Source organism: Lissotriton helveticus (assembly GCF_964261635.1).
Source record: "Lissotriton helveticus chromosome 1_1 unlocalized genomic scaffold, aLisHel1.1 SUPER_1_unloc_11, whole genome shotgun sequence".
In the NCBI taxonomy this organism is placed as follows: Eukaryota; Metazoa; Chordata; class Amphibia; order Caudata; family Salamandridae; genus Lissotriton; species Lissotriton helveticus.
Genome location: NW_027611650.1, coordinates 1,890,440 through 1,911,899, shown reverse-complemented (window position 1 = coordinate 1,911,899; position 21,460 = coordinate 1,890,440). Strand labels below are relative to the sequence as shown.

Below are 21,460 nucleotides of genomic sequence, written 5' to 3'. Positions count from 1 at the left end.
CCCCGTGCTTTTAAGTTGTCTTTTCCCCCAACAAAAACATAACCTTGCTTTTTTCCATTCAATCAGAGATGGGTTCGCCACTACCCCCAATGCCTTAGCCAGGTCGCGTTTCGCCACCACTAATCCAAATTGAAGTAGGGTTAACTTTGGTTTGGGAGGTCAATTTCAGAGGATATTCCCAACAGAACAAACTGGGGACTAGGCGGAATAGTCTCTCCCAGGACAGTTCCTAGCTCTTCCAACAGGGTAGTCCAATACAGTTGAATCTTAGAACAATCCCACACTGTGTGGAAGAATGTACCTGTGGATGCCCCACAGCGCAAGCAGTCAGGTGTTTCTGCCCTCCCTATATGGTGCAGTCGCTCTCTGTCATAGTATGCTCTGTGCAGATACTTAAACTGAATCAGTCGGAGCCTGAACCTAATGGCCACCTCTCGAGGATGCATCAATGCCATTTCCCAGTCTAAGTCCTCCATCTCCCCCAACTCTGACTCCCATTTCGCCTGTAGCTTCTGCAAAATTTCTAGCTTGTTATTTATTATCAATTCAATTCAATTCAATTCAAAATTCCTTTATTCGGCTGTATGTAATACAGTCATAAAAGTGCAAATAAAAAACATGTACAATCAAAACATTGTTAAGAGAACAATTCAGAACAGTGTTAAAAAAAGTTAAAATTAACCTTCCATACTTTTTCTAAATTTCAGGGCCGTTTTTAAAAAATTACATAAAAACATGGTACTTTCACAGTGTAGCATTTGAAGATAAAATAATGCAGGCCTTATTTGTACAAAATTCAGTTGTTTAAAAAGGGCCAGGTCTTGCGGAGACTTACTGTCGCAGTCGCAGCCGCAAGCCGGCAACACTTGTCCTCTATGTGCCCCACTAGGCACGGCTAGCAACAGATGGTACAGGTCAAAACGAAATCTGGACATCAGAAAACGATCATATCTAGAAATGGGCCAAGATAGGTAGGGTTCAATTTGCACGCATGATTTTATTAAGAAATGTTTCCTCACACTGCATTTTTTAAGCTCGGACTCTTCCCTAGCTACCTGCCGTTTCAACATGAAAATGTCTTTCACATGAGTTACTTCTTGTTTGGTTACTTGCTGAGGCGCTAGGAAGAGTTCAAGCCGACCCAGTTCATGAAGACTGTTTCTGATGTATTTTAACCAGGGTATCTTGTATTTCCCTTCCCAAGTAAGTGCTTCAAGAAGGATATTTTGGGTAAATGGTATAGCATCATTTGTCCAACAATTTAACCAACACAGCAGGGGGTTAACAGCTATTTTATCTCCTAGGTAGGACATACCAAGTTCTTCGTGCGTGGAGAAGTTAGCTGTACCTTTGGGTAGACTTAGTACTTGTTTTAGGAAATTGTTTTCAGTTGTAACGAGCTCACTCGCAGGAACAAATTCCCAAAGTTCGCTTCCGTAGCAGGCCACAGCGGTGCTTTTAGCTTGATATAATTTTACCAGAGCAGCCACTGGCGTGTTTCCCATTTTACGTCCAAAGTCTATTATTGCAGCATTTGTCCTTGCTGTTTCTCCCTTTTTTTCCTTACCGCAGGTCCCCAAGTAAGTTTATGGTCAAACAATACGCCAAGATAAGAAAAGGTCTTTGTTATCGGTATTTTTTCCCCATTAACAAAAAAAGGATGAGACTTTTTTGTACCGGAACCAATCTTCATGGCAAATGATTTTATATTGTTGATACTTAGACCCCGTGATTTCATAAAAGAAAAAAAAGAATCAAGTAATATTTGAAGGCCCAGTGCGGTTCTGGAGACAAGTACGGCGTCGTCTGCATAAAGCAGGACAGGCACGCCCTTTCTCGCTATGTATGGATAATCAGTTTTTGTGTTTAAAAGATGCTCCTCAAGGCCGTTAATGTATAAGTTAAAAAGAAACGGTGCTAAAATACAGCCCTGCCTAACGCCCCGATTTATCTTGAAATCTCTAGTAACTTTCAAGTCTTTTGTATAGCGGACATTTGCTCGAGTATCACTATGGAGGTCAGCCAAAAAGTTGATCAAATTCTTCTCGACTCCCATTTTAAGCAAAACGTCCCAAAGCATTCCTCTGTCGACACAATCAAAGGCCGATGATAAGTCCATAAAGGCCATATACATATTTCCTTTTCTGGCCATTGTATATTTACCGCAAATTAAATATAAGTTCAGGCATTGAGTTATTGTTGAGTGCCCTGGTCTGAACCCATATTGAACAGGGGACATTACATTATTGAGTTTAGCCCACGTGGTCAGCCTGTTTAAAATTATTCCTCCCACTACCTTTGCAACTGAATTTATCAGGGATATGGGCCTATAACAAGCTGCATTGTTTCTATCACCCTTCTTATAGACGGGAACTATGGTAGAGGCCCCCCAAGACTTTGGGCTCCCAGTTGCAACTTCTGCGTTTACAACCGCAGTAAGGATTGGGCCCCATAATGGGATATTTGATTTATATAAGTCTGGAGGAAGGCCGTCTGGGCCCGGGGCCTTATTACTGGTTAAACCACGAATCCCCTTTTCAACTTCTTCAACTGTGAACTGCAAAGGAGCTTTCTGTGATTTTAATTTCATTTAACACCTGTGGTTCATCGCTCTTAAAAATTGAACTGAAATGGGAGACCCACTCGTCCTCGGGTATAGTGGTTCCAAGACTGGAGGCATTTGGTTCATCAAACATAGGCTTATTTATTATGCTCCAAAACTTAGAGCTGTTGCCCAGGGTTTATGGGTCTAGCAAAGACTCCCAGACCTGTGCTTTTATGTCCTTTTTTCGAGTAGCCATAGTTGATTTATATACAGATCGCAGCGTTTTTATATTTGCGGAATCCCTTGGTTTTTTCCTAAGGGCCATTTTCAAGTTCCGGCTAGCTACCGAACAAGCGTGGTCAAACCATCTTGGCTGGCAAGCTGTTGGGCCCTTTACTGGTACAGATAGCAATTGGCCGATTTTTTGCACCACATCAGCAAAAGCAGATAAGATGATTTCAGGTGGAGTGGACTCAGAGACACACAGATTGAGTTCCTGGTTGCAACTCGTATTAACAGATTTGTACAGTGTGTCACTATTTATCATGGACCATTTCAAGCGACGATTTCCATTGATCAACTTTAGAGCACCCATATCTTCGTGATTTTTCCGTGAATCAAAGAGTCCCACTCCTAGTTCAATCGAAATTGGATTATGGTCACTAAAGATGCTTTCATGTATGTTGAAGTTTGGGGCTAAATTTGCCAAATCAACTGAGAGGAGAATATGATCAATGAAGGAGCCATGCTCGGAACCTTTAAAAGTTGGTGCTTTGAAGATAAAGGAATCATCTTTCAGGGACATGGCGACACTCAAGTTCAGGTCATCGATTAGATTATTTACATGAGTTCCTCGTGGACAGTGAGCAAAATGAAGACCTGCCCTGTTTTCACACCCCAAGGAGCCCATAGTTGTCACGACAGGATTTCCACAAATGTGCGCATTAAAGTCACCAGTGATTATTATGTTCCGTGGTAATTTTACCATTTCACCTTGCAGATAGTTGTGGAGTTTAACGATGTTACACTCTCCTGGTGGTGATACTGAGTTATAGAAATTGACCAAGGTTAGTGCCTTTCTGCCCTTCCTTAGCTCCATAACCTGTTTATTCCTGTTTTCCAGTTGTTTGGTTTTTGCCTGACAGATAAGGGAGAGGCTGATGAATATTGCCAGGCCCCCCTTTGGTCTGCCACTGGGTGATGGAATTGCTGGCACAAAGGAACTCTGGAATCCCTCAATGAAGACGTTGTTATCTACATGCCATGTTTCTTGAAAGCATAGTATAGCAAAGTTCTTTATGAATTCCACCCATGTGTGATCCTTTACTTTTGCAGCCAGTCCTGCTATATTCCATGACAGGATTTTTGTGGTGTTAGCTACGTCAGGGTCAGACAATGACTCTTGGGTCATAGTGATTGGCAGATGCAGGTCTTGATTTGGTCGACTTGTAACAGCTGCTAATTGGTTTCCAATGCTAAGTGACAAGGTAGGAGCTATTAAAGGAGGGGGGCTGCATAATTCATAAGTAGAAAGAGTAGATGCCGCTTGTAGAGAACATTTATTTATTATCGTTCTATATGTCCAGGTAACAGACTTCTCCACTAGCTCCCCTATCAGGAGTCGCCTCTCCAAAGGTGCATACTCAGGAATGTCATTGGTGTCTATGTGTTGCACTCACCAAGCATGGGCCAGCTGCAGGTATTTGGAGTGTTGAGTCGTGTTCATGTCGTATTCAGCCTGAAGGTGTGTGAAAGTAACCAGCTCTTTACAGTGTAATATGTCCTCAAGTTGTGAAATGCCTAGCAAGTCCCACTGTTGGAAACCACGTAATTTTGTGATTTCCTGAAGTCGGTTCCCCACCCAGAGTGGGGTTTCCCTAGTGACACGCCATCCCATTTAATTGGTCTCTCAGTCTGTTTCCATGCTGTCACCACAATTTGTGTTGCTCTCAAGAGCTGTGCAACGCCACTCCACACATATATAATGTGTGTGTGGGCGTTTGGTAAACTGTGTGCCTTCAAGTACATATGTGGGGTGATCTCTCTTTACGTGCTGCCATTCGTTCACAACAATTAGGTGACCTGCCCAATACTATGCCCGAAGATCAGGCAGGGAAATACCGCTGTTGTATTGATTACGCTGTAGCGTCACTAGTGTTATCCTCGGAGGTCTCTCGTCCCAGAGAAAAGTCCATAGTAGGACATCAATTTTAGTGAACATCTCCACCGGAATGAGCTGATAGGTGTTGTGCAGTACATAAAGAAATTTTGAGAGCACTATCATTTTGTATAGTGCTGCCCTGCCTTGCAACGTCAGTAGCAAAGTCTTCCACCTCTCCACTTCCACTCGGAAATCCCTGAGCACTCTGTATAGATTGTGATCCAGCGCCATTGTGTTTAGATCCCTAAATATGTTATGCCCTCCCGTGCCAACTGGAGTTGGCTTGGGCCTACAGTATAGCCGCCACTCTTGTCTGCTGGATATAAGTATAATTTCCCCCAGTTAATTTTGTACCCGCATGTGCATCATATGTCTCACAGCTGTACATGATTCTAGGGAGTGTTGTTTCCGGGTTTGTGACATACATTAATATGTCCTCCGCATAAAGGGATATACGTTAGTCGGTCTCATCATTCTTTCCATTACTGAATCCCATTATGCCCGGGTGTAGTCGCATCACACAGGCAAGTGGTTCCAGCAACAGGACAAAAAGCAAGGGGGATAATGGGCAGCCCTGTCAATTGCCTCTACCTACTGGGAATTCCAGCGACAATACCCCATTAACTCTAACCCTGGCCACTGGTCTCTCATAAAGTACATCGAGGGAGAGGATAAGGTGTGGATCGTCTCTTTTGCTAATCACTTTCAACCAGTTATGCAGTCTCCTCAAGTTGAGTCTTGTTGATCTTTTGGACATGAAGCCAGACTGGTCTCTATGAATGAGGCCAGTGACTACTGCAGTCAGCCTGCAGTCCACCTGTTTGCTTGGAGTCAGCAAAGTGAAGACGTGCAGCTATTCGATGTATTCTTGTTTCCTTTTATGATCCAAGACATTTTTTCTGTGTGTTTCGTTTTTTCCCTCTCGCTTGTGGTTGCGCAAGGCAGTTCCAAGTAGCCTATTACTTTGCTCCGCTATTTTGCACCGAGGTTGGAGTTGACACAAGACCTTTCTCTGAATGTTGGGGGGTGCCTTCTTTGTTTACCTATTAAGAGATTATATACTTTGGTCGACAGTTTAATCCAGTTCTCAGGGAATTGTCACTTGTGAATTCTTCAGCTGTTCTCGGCCAATCGTTTTTCCACCTGCTTAGGGCGGACGTGTCTATTTTGTTCCACTTTAGTCTCCTCTGTAAAACATGGATTTCCTCCCCATTTGTATTGCCCGCAAGACCAGTGGGCTGGAGCCTGCTGGGTTGTAGAGTGATAGCTGTAGCCAGAAGGAGATGATCGCTATTCTGGATGAAAGGCTTTTGAGATTCCGCCACCTGTCCATACAAAAGATTGCACACAAAAATATGATCGATCGTTAATTTCATCATTCTCCGAGGATCATTGTGAATCAGTGAGCGAGAGTGCATAATGTGTGAGCCATGGTTTCCATATTTTCTAATACTTTTTGGGGCAACCCCGTCCTTTATAAGTCGTCTATTCCCCCAACATATACTTATCCATGCTTTTTTTCCATTCAATCAGAGATGGTTTCGCGACTACCCCCAATGCCTTAGCCAGGTCGCGTTTCGCCACCACTAATCCAAATTGAAGTAGGGTTAACTTTGGTTTGGGAGGTCAATTTCAGAGGATATTCCCAACAGAACAAACTGGGGAATAAGCGGAATAGTCTCTCCCAGGACAGTTCCTAGCTCTTCCAACAGGGTAGCCCAATACAGTTGAATCTTAGAACAATCCCACACTGTGTGGAAGAATGTACCTGTGGATGCCCCACAGCGCAAGCAGTCAGGTGTTTCTACCCTCCCTATATGGTGCAGTCGCTCTTTGTCATACTATGCTCTGTGCAGATACTTAAACTGAATCAGTCGGAGCCTGAACCTAATGGCCACCTCTCGAGGATGCATCAATGCCATTTCCCAGTCTAAGTCCTCCATCTCCCCCAACTCTGACTCCCATTTCGCCTGTAGCTTCTGCAAAATGTCTGGCTTGTTATTTATTATCATTCTATATGTCCAGGTAACAGACTTCTCCACTAGCTCCCCTATCAGGAGTCGCCTCTCCAAAGGTGCATACTCGGGAATGTCATTGGTGTCTATGTGTTACGCTCGCCATGCATGGGCCAGCTGCTGGTATTTGGAGTTTTGGGTCGTGTTCATGATGTATTCAGCCTGAAGGTGTGTGAAAGTAACCAGCCCCTACCGGTGTAATATGTCCTCAAGTTGTGAAATGCCTAGCAAGTCCCACTGTCGGAAACCACGCAATTTTGTGATTTCCTGAAGTCGGTTCCCCACCCAGAGTGTGCATTTCCTAGTGACAAGCCATCCCATTTTATTTGTCTCTCAGCCTGTTTCCATGCTGCCACCAAAATCTGTGTCGCTGTCAAGAGCTGTGCAGTGCCACTCCACCCATATATATAATGTGTGTGTGGGCGTTTGGTAAACTGTGTGCATTCAAGTACATATGTGGGGTGATCTCTCTCTACGTGCTGCCATTCATTCACGACAATTAGGTGACCTGCCCAATACTATGCCCGAAGATCAGGCAGGGAAATACCGCTGTTGTATTGATTACGCTGTAGCGTTACTAGTGTTATCCTCGGAGGTCTCTCGTCCCAGAGAAAAGTCCGTAGTAGGTCATCAATTTTAGGGAACATCTCCACCGGAATGAGCTGATAGGTGTAGTGCAGTACATAAAGAAATTATGAGAGCACTATCATTTTGTATAGTGCTGCCCTGCCTTGCAACGTCAGTAGAAAAGTCTTCCACCTCTCCACTTCCACTCTGAAACCCCTGAGCACTCTGTATAGACTGTGATCCAGTGCCATTGTCGTGTTCGTTGTAACGTAGATCCCTAAATATTTTATGCCCTCCCGCGCCAACTGGAGTTGGCTTGGGCTTATAGTATAGCCGCCACTCTTGTCTTCTGGATATAAGTATAATTTCCCCCAGTTAATTTTTTACCCGCATGTGCACCATATGTCGCACAGCTGTCCATGATTCTAGGGAGTGTTGTTTCCGGGTTTGTGACATACATTAATATCTCATCCGCATAAAGGGATATACGTTAGTCGGTCTCATCATTCTCTCCATTATTGAATCCCATTATGCCCGGGTGTAGTTGAATCACACCGGCAAGTGGTTCCAGCAACAGGACAAAAAGCAAGGGGGATAACGGGCAGCCCTGTCGATTGCCTCTACCTACTGGGAATTCCCGCGACACTACCCCATTAACTCTAACCCTGGCCACGGGTCTCTCATACAGACCAACCCTGAACTCTTCCAAAACAGACATAAGAAAAGGTCAGTGGACAGTTTCAAATGCCTTTTCGGCATCGAGGGAGAGGATAAGGTGTGGATCGTCTCTTTTGCTAACCACTTCCAACCAGTTATGCAGTCTCCTCAAGTTGAGTCTTGTTGATCTTTTGGGCATGAAGCCAAACTGGTCTCTATAAATTAGGCCAGTGACTACTGCGGTCAGCCTGTTTGCTAATACTCTGGCTAGGATCTTGGTCTCCATGTTTATGAGGGAGAAAGGGCCTGTGGTGGTCTGTCCTTTTTGGGGATGACTGCGATCGTAGCGCCCGCAAGTCTCTGGGGAGGCATCCTGTCTCATGCGCCTCTATGTATAGTTGGATGAGGTGCGGGCTAAAAAGCGTTGCATGTTGCTTAAAAAATTCAGGAGGCAGCCCATTAGGTCCTGGGTCCTTTCCAGTTTTCAGTTGGCCAATAGCTGTCATAATTTCTTCTTTTGTAATCTTATCGTATAATGCCTTGGACACACTGTCCGCTAATTTGGGGAGCTGTATCTCCCAAAGATATACTTGTATTTGTGACAGCTCGGCTAGTTCGGGCTGCTTGTAAAAGGCCTCATAGTAGTCTGCAAAGGCGTTGGCTATCGCGACTGGGGTCAAATGAGTTCGACCATCCTCCGTTTGTATTAGCGAAACCCATCTACTGTCAAGCTCCTTCTTGCTAAGCCATGCCAACAGCCTACCTGTCTTGTCACATACGTCATACAGACGCCTGTGCATGGCTTGTATTGTATGTTGTACGTCTTTTTTGGCCAGCGAAAAGTATTCCTGCCGAAGGAGTTGTAGACTGCGTAGCATGGAGGGATCATTGCCCGAGCTCGCCTGTGATTCGAGCTGCAGTAATTGGGCTTCCAACCCCGTGATCCCCTCTTCCTCTTTCAGTGTTTTGTGAGCTATATTGTTTTGTGCCCTATCCCGTAATACAGGTTTGTATGCCTCCCATAGTGTAATGGCCAAATCCACCGACCCCACATTCTCGTTAAAATACACTCCGTGTCTACCCTGAGCTCCTGAACAACCTGAGGGTCATTGAGTTCCCATGGATTCAATTTCCATTCCCCGTTCTGTCGTTGTGTACGTGTACCCACTGCGAGCCACAAGGGTGAGAGATCTGAGAGGCCCCTTGCCAAATATTCTATCTTGTGTACCTCCCCCAGTTCCCCACTGGTGCAAATATGTCATCTATCCTCGAAAAGGCTTTGTGCGCCCCTGAATAATAGGAATAGGCTCTGGTCTGAGGATGCTGCCTGCGCCATATGTCTGTGAGCGTTAATGTATCTGCAAACTGTTTGAGCAGCGTCTCTTTGGAGTTCCCCATTGGGACAGTCATACGGTCACTCGTGGGGTCTATTACGTCATTAAAATCACCCCCTATAATGTGCGTGCCTGAACCCGCCTCTAATAAAATTGCTGCAAGCTTATCCATTGTTTGCCATTGGAGCTTGGGCGGTGCGTATACACTAACAAACGTGATGTGTCCTCTATTCCACACACCTTTGATCGCTACATTTGTACCGTTGGGATCTGCCCAAGTGCAATCTATGTGGAAGGGTGGGTTTTTCCTGATGAGTATTGCCACACCCATCGCCTTGGAAAAGCCAGCGTGAGCCATCGTTTTATATGCACCTCGGCCTAGGAACCCACATTGAATGCCTTTTAAGTGTGTCTTTTGTGGGAGAATGACATCAGGTTTCAATCTTTTAAAATAGGCCACCACTAATCCTCTCTTAACCTTACTCCCCATCCTGTTCACATTCCAGGAGAGGATCGAATACATTCCTGTGTTAGATGTAGCCATCGTGGTGGTGCACTATATCCAACTCATCATGCTATATTATGTGCACATCCCTCACGTCAGCACATAGGTAGAGTTCAGCTCACTGACAGGATATGCACATGATAGGTAGACTGTGATCCTTCAAATGCCTTCATCTGGCCTGCATGAAGTCAGTCCATGGCAAGACGGGGATAATAGGGAAGGGGGGCTATTAGGATGTGAATGTGATAATTCTGTGTGCTCTGAAACAGCAGGACTAGCCAGTTGAATTTACAAAGCCAGTAGATCTGGGATTGGCTACCATCCTAGTGGCTTTGCCAATGCTTTTTTGTCGAGTTGGCAGACTCAGCTGAGAGGCCAACAACTGAATGGGTGCGTGCGAAGAATCAGTTAGCCTGTACTTCTGCCACTACACCAATTCAAAGTTTACATTTTTTTTGGGATGCAGCGCATTGTCATATACAATGCCAAAAACTCAAACTTTAATGCTGCGAAACCTATTGCATTGTAAATGCTTGTTTCTTCTTATAATCATGGTACATACGTTTTTGGACTAATCATGCATTTATTATGTACAGCCCGAGAAAGCCCTCGGCCAATTAGGCGCAACACGTGTCGGCTGTTTGCTTTTCTTCCTTTCCTCTGTCTATGACCGTGCACCAGATAAAAATATATATTTTTGACGACACCACGAATTTCCTTCGCAAAAAACCCTGGCAAACATGTTGAACCAGTTAATGGGTGCAGCTCCTTGAGGAGAAAGTGCCAAACACATATTGGGTCCTGCCTTTGATGTGGCCGCTCTTCGAACAGGAACCACCCATTTGCTTGCAACCGCCAAAGATACAGGCAAGTCACAGACACTTTTCCTATGGAAAACATAGTCCTAACTATAACTACCCACTGGTGTCCACCAGTAGGTAATGTGTATATATATATATATATATATATATATATATATATATATATATACACACACAACGCTCTCCCCCACCATCCGGTTGTAATGCCTTGCTGACGCTCGCATTCCTGACTTTCATTCAATATCCACCATGTCTGACGCGTTTCAAGGCTGTTCCGCCCCTTACTCATGGACTCAGCGCAGAGGGATATGAAAACTCACAGCTGCTTACTTTCTGACCCTTTCTTGAAGGAAAGAACGCCCACAGTGGGCGTGGCACATTTCAAGACAACCAGCAGCATGCTGGTGATTGCGGTCCAGAAGAGGTGTGCAGTGATCGCAATAAGTAGGCTCAGTCCCCCTGTTTGTTGCAGCTTCAATCAATCAATCAATCAATCACAGCATTTATAAAGCGCACTACTCACCCGGTGGGTCTCAAGGCGCTAGGGGAGGGGTGGTCCGCTACTGCTCGAACAGCCAGGTCTTGAGCTGTTTCCTGAAGGCGAGGTGGTCCTGGGTCAGGCGGAGGTGGTTCGGGAGGAAGTTCCAGGTCTTGGCGGCCAGGTAGGAGAAGGACCTTCCTCCTGTGGTGGCTCTTCGGATGCGGGGGACGGCGGCGAGGGCATGGCCGGTCGATCGAAGTTGGCGTGTGGGAGCGTGGAAGTTGAGGCGGCTGTTGAGGTATCCTGGACCTTGGTTGTGCAGGGCTTTGTGTGCATGGGTGAGGAGACGGAAGGTGATTCTCTTGTTGACCGGTAGCCAGTGCAGATCTTTCAGGTGTCCGGAGATGTGGCTGCGCCGGGGGATGTCCAGGATGAGTCCAGGATGAGTCGTGCTGAGGCGTTCTGGATCCGCTGGAGTCTCTTCTGGAGTTTGGCAGTGGTTCCGGCGTAGAGGGAGTTGCCGTAGTCCAGGCGGCTGGTGACGAGGGCCTGGGTGACCGTATTCCTGGTCTCGGTGGGGATCCACCGGAAGATCTTACGAAGCATGCGCAGGATGTTGAAGCATGACGAGGAGACGGCGTTGACTTGTCTGGTCATGGAGAGGGAGGAGTCCAAGATGAAGCCCAGGTTGCGTGCGTGGTCTGTTGGTTTGGGTGCGCTGCCTAGGGCGGGGGGCCACCAGGAGTCGTCCCAGGCGGAGGGTGAGGATCCCAGGATGAGAACTTCCGTCTTGTCTGAGTTCAGTTTCAGGCGGCTGGTCGTCATCCACTCGGCTACGTCTTTCATCCCTTCGTGAAGGTTGGCTCTGGCGGTGGCGGGGTCGTTGGTGAGGGAGAGGATCAGCTGGGTGTCGTCGGCGTAAGAGATGATGTTGAGGTTGTGTTGGCGTGCGATGGCTGTGAGGGGGCTCATGTAGACGTTGAAGAGGGTTTCAATTATCCTTAAGTAGGAAAGAAAGTCAGGTTTGCGTGCTGTTGTTCACCTTGGCAGAGCGTGCTTCAACGAAAGGAAAGCATTTCCCTTCAGAAGCCTTTCCAGTCCTTCAATAAAGGGTCGGAAAGTAAGCAGCAGTGAGTTTTCATTTCCCTCTGTGCTGAGTCCATGAGTAAAGGGCGGAACAGCCTTGAAACTCGTCGGACATGGTGGATATTGAATGAAAGTCAGGAATGCATTACAACATGGTGGGGGAGAGCGCTGTGTGCCCTTTCAGAGCCCAATTGTTGGAAAAAAATATATATATATACACATATATAGATAGAGATGTATGTACATATATATTTATGTGTATATACATGTATATATGTACAGGGCTTGGATGGCACTATGTTAATCCTGTGCTAAAAATTTGAGGTGAACAGATTCAGAGTGTAGCCTTGCGGGATAGGGTCTACAGGTCCAAAATATGCTCAGGGAGGGGGCCCTCCCATTAAAAAAAAATGTCCCTTGGGGATGAGGTCTCCAGGGCCTAAAAAGGCTCAGGGTGGGGGGCCACACCCCTTCTGACTCAAAATATATAAGGCCTGGTGGAAGAGGTCTACAGGGCTATAATATGCTCGGGGAGGGGGCAGTGTGGCCCCTCTCCCCTTTTATTACACACACATATATATATATATTACCTACTGGCGATAGCCAGTAGGTATATATAGTTAGGATTGTTTTCCATAGGGAAATCGCAACATTCTATTGGGAATAACTTTGGCGCCGGTGGACGAATTTTCGCGAATTTCTCAAAGAAGATGGCCCGGCCCGCTCCGCTCCTTCCCTGAAAGTTTGGGGGGGATTCGTTAAGCGAGGGCCGAGATAAAAGGGGGGTCCCAAAACGTGTTTTCCCCATGTAAATTTCCATAGGGCGGTTGGACTCACTTTTAGCCCGAACGGCTGAATGGTTTTCCACCAAACTTGGCAAAATTGTAGGGACTGGTAGCCCGATGTGCCTTTGCTATGTCTCAAGATATGTGCTCCAGAGGATTTTGAGTAATTTAGGTTCAAAAAAATATATATCTATAGCAGCTTACCCGTGAGCTTACCCGTACGCTTACGGTACGCTTACCGTACGCGTACCTCTAGTGCGCGAGCTGCATTCTGATTGGCTGCCAATGTCTGTCAACACTCCAAAACAGAAACTGTTGGCAGCCATCTTGTGCCTCGGTAGACTGAGGCATAGGAAAGCAGAAAAACAAACGTGTAGAACACAAAAAGGGGGCAGGGTAGAAACACCCTGACCCCTTAGGGCTGCTCAGGTGGTCCCACTAGGATATTAATATATTTAAACGTTATCCGCTAATAGAATTAGCATTAAAAAAACCTTTGAAATTCACTGAAAAAACCATAGGTTTCAGGCCTTATATAGTTAGGATTTAGCATTTAAAAAACCTTTGAAATTGACTGAAAAACCATAGGTTTCAGGCCTTATATAGTTAAGAATTAGCATTTAAAAAACCTTGCGAATTCACTGAAAAAACCATAGGTTTCAGGTTTCAGGCCCTATATAGTTAGGAATTAGCATTTAAAAAACCTTTGAAATTCACTGAAAAAACCATAGGTTTCAGGCCTTATATAGTTAGGAATTAGCATTTAAAAAACCTTTGAAATTCACTGAAAAAACCATAGGTTTCAGGCCTTATATAGTTAGGAATTGGCATTTAAAAAACCTTGCAAATTCACTGAAAAAAAACATAGGTTTCAGGCCTTATATAGTTAGGAATTAGCATTTAAAAAACCTTTGAAATTCACTGAAAAAACCATAGGTTTCAGGAGTTATATAGTTAGGAATTAGCTTTTACAAAACCTTTGAAATTCACTCAAAAAACTATAAGTTTTAGTGGTGTTATAGTTAGCTGGACATTTTACTCATACAAAACCATTGAAATTGCTCCTATATAGTTAGTTGTACTAACTATATTTCGCGCACCCGCAATCCACTGCTGATGATGTCACATATTAGATCATTCATGACATGGTCAGTGACATCACTGATGACATCTCAAATGACATCACTGATGACATCACTGATGACATCATCCACGTGACAATCACATACACCTTTTCATACACTATTACAATTTTTCATCACTCTTTGTAAAATACAGAGTATCATATTTAAATCCATTGTCACAGCAATACAAGTATCTAAAAATCCACTCAGTGATTCATAGATGTATACACACATCTAATCACTAACCTATGGATTCACTCATACATGCTGTCAATGAACAATAGAACACTATCAAAAATACTTATACATCTATATCGACATTAAACAACAGCACGCATCCTATTCACATATGAAGTCATCCTACTCACTTATGCAAACAATGGATCATACTTACATATTTACTTAGCAAAACACTTATACAAACACCACTTCTTCTATTCATTTAGATAGCAAGTCATACTTAGTGAATTATAAAATCATTATTACAAGTATACAGTTATCCATACAGTCACTCACACAATCATTTTGTCTTATGTATACTTATTTATATACAACAACTGACACATACACTGCCTTTTATTTTTCTAGTTTGTTGGACCTGTACCTTTGAGAAATATATTTGCTCATCACCACACCCATAAAGAGATTCCCTCACCCAAACTGTTAGAACATGTAGTTTTAACTACATATATCTACTGAATCAACTATTCACACATCTTTGGACAGTCACACACCCCCCACCGAACCACACACACTTTCACACTCCCATACAAATACTCAGTTAACTAATCAATAACTAATATAGACTTTCACATAGCTAGTAACCAACTGTAGAATCAGTTTACACAACAACTGACAAAGTTGTGGTAAATAAATAAATTACCGGTACTATTTTTCTATGCATTAAATGATTATAAGAATAGCTCAATAAATGAGAGGCAGAGTCCGTGGTATCTGAGTCATACGGGCTTTAATTAAGTGGCTCGAGCCAATGGACATCGTGTTCCATCACCTACTAAGGTTCAGGAAGGGACATTCAACATTTCATTAACATCATACAATATATATAGTAGAACTGTACAGTTGCATTGAATACAGTAGGCGTAACAAGTGAAAAAGAAAGATAAGAACATATGGGCGTAAAAGAAGGCGTGCACAGGGCGTGCACGGAGGTGTGTGATGTAGACGTCACAGAAGTGTCATAGGTGGGTGGACACATGGAGGGGGTTTCATGGGCAGCTGGAACCTTTAACCTACTGGTGCGCGCAAAAACGAGTCATGACGTGTAACTGGGGAGGGCTGGGGGGCGCTGACTTCTAGCACTAGTAGAGGAGACTGAAGTCTGGGATGTCAGAACGACCTGTACCTATAGCGTATCTGATATCTTGTGTTTGGAGTACATGTTGCTTGATTCTAAAAGTCATCAGGGCAAAAGCTACTTGTCACTAAAGGCTAGTGCATGCATATATTTCTTTATGTATTGCGTGGGCTATGGATACTTCTATGGATACTAATTCAGTAAATCACTTGCATGGAGACAGAAAGACTAGACTGTAGATGGATATGTTTATCCTGTTCGTTAGCTAGGAATGTGAATCCGGGGAGCTGAACAGATAACTGTAGGCATAATATATTCTTGGCAGGCAGGCTAGGCCGAGCCAGGCACCGCATTGTCTTGGCAGGAAGTAAGGGAAGGGTCAGGGATGCGGGCGGGGCTGCATCTCTCGGAGTGTTTCAGGAGGCTTGAGGCCTGGATCTTGTGTCCGGGCCCTGTGGGGCCTTAGAAACGGGTGCATCTCTATGATTTAACGTGCACCATGTAAAGACGTTGGCAACATAGGCCTAAAAGCCTAATTCACGTTGCTTTCACGGAGGACTAGATAACTGACATACTAACGTTGGACGCAACTGCAAATGCGTCTTTATTATCGGCCATGGAGGGAACATGCATAGAAATCATGCATATATATATTACATGTTGGGGAACACGTAGGGACACATAGCAGGGCAAAATTCAATTTTCCTCAAAGTGATACAGATATTCACACAGTTTAGTCATTATCTACTATATTTAGTGAGACATTATAAATTGGTCAAGTAAACAGTCAATTACACTGCTACTAAATCCTCCATCCAAATATTTATTTATATATATCCACTCATTCTTCAATGCAAATTGCTATATATATATAATGCATATTTAAATAACGAAGCAAACCACATTCACTGGATGATGTCATCAGTGATGTCATTTGAGATGTCATCAGTGATGTCACTGACCATGTCATGAATGATCTAATATGTGACATCATCAGCAGTGGATTGCGAGTGCGCGAAATATAGTTAGTACAACTAACTATATAGGAGCAATTTCAATGGTTTTGTATGATTAAAATGTCCAGCTAACTAGAACACCACTAAAACTTATAGTTTTTGGAGTGAATTTCAAAGGTTTTGTAAAAGCTAATTCCTAACTATATAACTCCTGAAACCTATGGTTTTTTCAGTGAATATATATATATATATATATATATATATATATATAGACATACACATACATACACACACACACAGCCCTGGGGGATGAGGTCCCCAGGGGCGAACAAGGCTCAGGGAGACAGGCCATGCAGACCTACTCCCCTTTCAAATACAAGGGGTCCTGGGGGATGGGGTCCCCAAGGCCTACTGAGGCACAAACAGGGGTCCCCCTCCCCTTAAAGAAACACAGCCCTGGGTGTTGGGGTCTCCAGGGCCTTAATTGATTGATTGATTTGAAAAGCACAAAAATGCCCAGGGGCATCTAGGCGCTAAGTTGATGTAGAAAACCAGAACTGCGGATGATGTAAGGCTCTAACTTGGAGGTAAAAAGCCAGGTTTTTACAGCTTTCCTGAATGATAGTAGCGAGGGGCTATTTTTTATTGTAATAGGAAGAAGGTTCTAGGTCTTGGCAGTCTGCAACAGGAAGCTCCCCCCCCCCCCAACTGACCTGCTTGAATTTAGGGACCTGAATCAATGTTGCCTGACCAGATCTCATGCTCCTGGCCGGCTCATACCGTTTCAGATGAGATTTAAAAAGTGTGGTCCTAATAGGCTAGGCAAACTGAGTTAAACCTTATCCTTTTCTCCATTGGTAGCCAGTGGAGGGCTCTTAGTCTGTGGGCAACCGGCTCAGATCTGGGGATGTCCAGCACCAACCTAGCTGCTTCGTTCTGTAGACGCTAGAGTTTTGTCACATGTTTGTATCCCAGCATACAATGCATTGCTGTAATCCAACCTGGACAAGGCCAGTGCCGTTACTAGTGTTTTGCATGATTCGTGGGGAATGAAAGGTAGTAGTCTTCTTAAGGCTCAGGGAGAGGCCCCATGGCCCCGCTCCCCTTCTGTTCTACATTTTTGCCACAGGCTTGGTCTCGACAGGGCCTAGATTAGTTCGGGGAGGGGGCCCCATGGCCCCTTTCTCCTTTAAAAAAAAATGCCCTGGGTGATGGAGTCTTATGAGGCTCGGGGAGATTGGCCACTAGGGGGGGGCGGGGTTGGCTTTACATATGGTAATAAAATATTACTGTAAGTTATTTTAAAAACAACTAGAAATTCACTGGAAAGATCAAAGGTTATCTGAAATCTGGCACAGACAATCTTAATGTATGCCTTTCTGCAAGTACATCATTTTAAAACATATTACTAGTTGTACGACACTCTGGGGAAAATACCTAAATGGGGTGGAACCAGAAACGAGCACTGTCCCCGATGCCATTCATACAGCGCACATTTGATACACTGGTTGCAACCTGCCCAGCCCTAGGTGGCCTAATTGGGGACATTACTGAGTTCCTGGAGGGACGACTGGGACTAAGTATAGTACAGAGCCCGTAACTTATATTACTGGGAATTAGTAATGAATCAATCCCTAGCCAAGAACAGGCATCTGTGTTTATTGTAATGACGGATTTTCGGCTAAGCTTGGTTACGGCATGGCAAGATCTCTCTGCACCTTTGGTCCAACAATGGCTCGGTCGTATAATGGCTATTTATCATACGCAAGTGGCAGTATATGCAAAAAAAAGCGAGGGGGCTAGGAGGAAAGGGTCAAAGGTGTGGGCACCTCTGACAGGTGGGTGGCTACACTTGAAGAGGGATAGTAGAGCATCTTTCCATTCTCTATAAGATGTGGGAATGGGAATCAGTTGGGTACATTTTTCCGCAGGTGTCTTCTACGTGGGAAAGATAGGAATATATGTATAAATGTTTGATCAGTGTATAAGACGTGACATGAATTAATCTTAAGAACGGACTGTCTACTTGGAGAGGTACGTTAAAACGTAAGCTATAAAATGTGCAATAAAGATGTTTAAAAGAAAAAAAGGAAAACATCAAGTCATTCTCAAAGCTGTTGCAAAGGTAACCCATGAACCTGAGAAGAGGGGCTGTGAACTGTGCTTGGTAGAACCAAAAACCTACTTGAGGAATTATCAGCCTCAGCTTTTTGAGATTGGAAGTAAACCAGTTTTGCTCTTAGTATAAGTGGTTTACAACCACTGCAATGGATATGACAAGTGCTTCTGGCAAAGGGTATATTTTTAAGGTTTTTCACTCAGTGTGGGCTCTCTCATGTCGAAAGGCATCCATTCTACAACTCAAGTGTTTCTGACAGTCAGAACAGTTACAGGGATTTGGCACAGGACGCGTTCTTTCATTTTAATTGAAATTAATTTTATGAATAAAGCTTTTCTGGCATTCAGAACACTAATAAACACTTTTCCTTTATAACATGGATCTTCCAACTGAATCTTTACATACCTTCATAACACTCATACATTTATTTTAGCTAGTATTGGCTTTTACATGTGGAGTGAGAATTATTGTATAACTAAAGCTTCTCTGGAATTCAAAGAACTGAAGAGGTTCTTCCCCCATTGTGTGTTCTCTCATGAACAGTAAGGTGACGTTTCACACCGAAGCTTTTCTGGCATTCAAGGCACTGATAAGGTTTTTCCCCAGTGTGAGTTCTCTGATGTATAATAAGACTGGTTTTATAACTGAAAGTTTTTAGGCATTCAGAGCACTGATAAGGTTTTTGCCCAGTATGAGTTTGTTCATGGTGAGTGAGACTAGCTCTTTCCCTAAAGTTTTTGTGACATTCAGAGCACTGATATGGTTTCTCCCCAGTGTGAGTTCTCTCATGTAAAGTTAGACTGAGTTTATAACTGAAGCTTTCCCGGCATTCAGAGCAGTGATATGGTTTTTCTCCAGTGTGGGTTCTCTCATGTTGAGTGAGAAGGTATTTACGACTAAAGTTTTTTGGGCATTCAGAGCACTGATGGGATTTCTGCCCAGTATGGGTTAACTCATGCCGGGTGAGAACTTTTTTTCGACTGAAGGTTTTCTGGCATTCAGAGCACTTATGAGATTTTTGCCCAGTATGTGTTCTCTCATGTTGAGTGAGATCTGTTTTACATTGGTAACTATTTGGGCATTCAGAGCACTGATAGGGTTTCTGTCCAGTGTGAGATCTCTCATGGCGACTGAGATTGGTTTTTTGAGTGAACCTTTTGTGACATTCAGGGCACTGATAAGGTTTCTCTCCAGTGTGCGTTCTCTCATGTTCAGTAAGTCTGAATTTACACGGGAAACTTTTGTGGCATTCAGAGCACTTATGAGGTTTTTCCCCAGTGTGAGTTCTCACATGTCGAGTCAGATGGTGTTTGCGAGTGAAGCGTTTCTGGCATTCAGAGCACTGATGACGTTTTTCCCCAGTGTGAATTTTCTAATGCTGACTGAGACTGGATCGACAACTAAAGCTCTTCTCACATTCAGAGTATGTATGAGACTTCTTTTCGGTGCTAATATCTCCAAGTTCGGTTTTATCTTGTATACATTCCATTATCAGGTAAGATTTCTTTCTGAAGTTAATATCTCCAAGTTGAGATTTTTCTAGCAGACACACCAGAAGACAAGACTAAATCTTATTCAGCATGTGTTTAGCATCACCCACTCAAATGTGGTGCACTTGTTCAACTTAACACTTGGACACTTATTTAGCCAAAGATCACTTCTCTGTGGAGTTCACAGTTTATAACCTCTGTAGGCAACCTAATTCACCCTACAACCTTAATATCAGCAGCCCCTGGTACTTATGGGGAAGCCTCTCATGGGATTATTGCATCTTTATTACATCTATGTGGATTCTCTCACCCTTTTCTGATACATATTTGTTTATGAGTTAATGAAGCACTGATTAGTTCTTTGGTTGGTGTTCAGTATTTCAAAACTAGGTACATATTCACATAATGTATTGGCATGAATATTCAGAATACTTTTATGTATCGGTAGCAGCACATTGTTTCTTGTCACCCTTCTTACATATGTCTCCTATGTCTGTATATAAGACTACAATGAGGATGTTAAGGATTTTGCAGGTCTTGCCCGGTAAAAAGTACCTGAGGTCACATCTAATGGGCAAGGATGATAGTGGACATGTGGACCCGGACTACAAGCAATAGGTCATTGGTCACACAGGTGCTTTTATTTTCCCTCATTCTCCTTCCTTTGGTCCCACATCGCTAGTTCGTAACTAGCAGATATCTTAGTCCTAACCTGACCACCTGGTCTTTTAAGCAGCTTCATTAACACTGTATAATTGATGAACAGATATTTGTTTTTGATTTAAAGACTATTCACTGGATATGGTGCTCAAGTGTTCCATTTTGCTGAGGTCTGTTAAAAACTCTTCAAGTCCCCCTAGTTCTGTCTGTATGATCTTCTCTTGGATCGGATAGAGCTTTAGACTGATGCTTGTCCTCTCTGGTTGAGACAGATGGTCTTCCTGCCCTGGGTTAACATCTCCAGGGTATTCTTCATATACCATTAGAGCAGCAGGAAATCTATTTATAGAAACTGCTTTCACATTCTTTATTTTACTCTAATCCAAGTTCCTCACCACATCTTTTTCATAGATACTTTCCTCTTGTTGGAGCTCTGAAGCAACTTTATTTCTTTACCATCAGTCCTTTAATAGTTTTCAATTATACTGATCACCATTTTGTCTTCTACGCCCAGTCTTCAATAACCTGTGGATTTAAAACCAGAGATTGTTAAATAATGCAAACTTGAACAAAGGAATAACATTAATTAGCTAATCCAGAGTCTGAGTTCATTTTGGGCGAGGGATGAGAGGGCTCTAGGCATTCTCGAGATAGAAAGCTTGGGAACACTGGAACACTAGATTGAGGAGGTCTAAAGATGGAAATTCTGATTAACAGTTTTGTGCACATCAGTAATAATCAGTTAGCTATTCAAGTGTCTGATCAAAACTTCCTCCCACTCACTGTGCGGTATACCTCTTCGCACAACTCACCAAACCAGACAAGCAATATCTCAA

At 43.7% G+C, this 21,460-nt stretch overlaps 1 pseudogene; it reads right to left on the bottom strand.

Moving 5' to 3' along the window:
* Positions 1 to 15,034: 15,034 nt before the first annotated feature.
* LOC144805481 (uncharacterized) overlaps positions 15,035 to 21,460 on the bottom strand; it is a 34,429-nt pseudogene continuing 28,003 nt past the window's right edge.